Below are 663 nucleotides of genomic sequence, written 5' to 3'. Positions count from 1 at the left end.
TTGCAAACTCAGTGAGTGGTTTTGCTATAAGTCTGAATAGTTTTAGAGATTGTGCTACAGGAATCACAGTTAGGGTTTAAGCATTCAGAAAAAACTGTAACTGCAGCTTCAAATTGAGCTGCAAAAATGCTTTTCCCGCAGTAACATCACGATAAGAAGACATGTTCGTTGATTACAGCACAGTGTTAAAGTGACAGAGAGCACACGGTGTGTTGGGTCGATTTGGAAGTCCAACATTTTTGTCGTTTGGACATTTTAACTTAAATATAGAAAACAAAAACGTAAGCGTGTATGTGTCATTACAGCATGTATAAAAACGCCGTTTCTGAGCTGACCTTTCGCTTGCGGCCATACCACCCTGAACGCGCCCGATCTCGTCTGATCTCGGAAGCTAAGCAGGGTCGGGCCTGGTCAGTACTTGGATGGGAGACCGCCTGGGAATACCAGGTGCTGTAAGCTTTTGCACTTCCACACACAAACTGCAGAGGGCGCTACTGTTTAGTAAGAAACTTCATGACCTCTCTTCTAATTTTTTGCTTGTGTACCGTTAAAAAATTAAAACAACAATCATCTCTGCAGCTTATTGGAGACACCTTTGTGATTCTGTTGTAGAGCAGAGCAGAGGCAGACATTTGATACACCCGGGGCTTAGCCCTAAAGGGT

General features: G+C 43.4%; 1 non-coding gene across 1 annotated transcript; it reads left to right on the top strand.

Annotated features, from left to right (window-relative positions):
- Positions 1 to 340: 340 nt before the first annotated feature.
- LOC146608810 (5S ribosomal RNA) lies at positions 341 to 459 on the top strand. The gene has a single exon (XR_014905262.1). It is a non-coding gene; the product is annotated as a 5S ribosomal RNA (ribosomal RNA).
- Positions 460 to 663: the final 204 nt, after the last annotated feature.

The sequence above is a fragment of the Diplotaxodon limnothrissa genome, linkage group LG23, assembly GCF_057381915.1.
Source record: "Diplotaxodon limnothrissa isolate DT_005_m linkage group LG23, D_limnothrissa_male_GT1.1, whole genome shotgun sequence".
NCBI classification, from domain to species: Eukaryota; Metazoa; Chordata; class Actinopteri; order Cichliformes; family Cichlidae; genus Diplotaxodon; species Diplotaxodon limnothrissa.
This window is presented reverse-complemented; position numbering and strand designations above follow the sequence as displayed.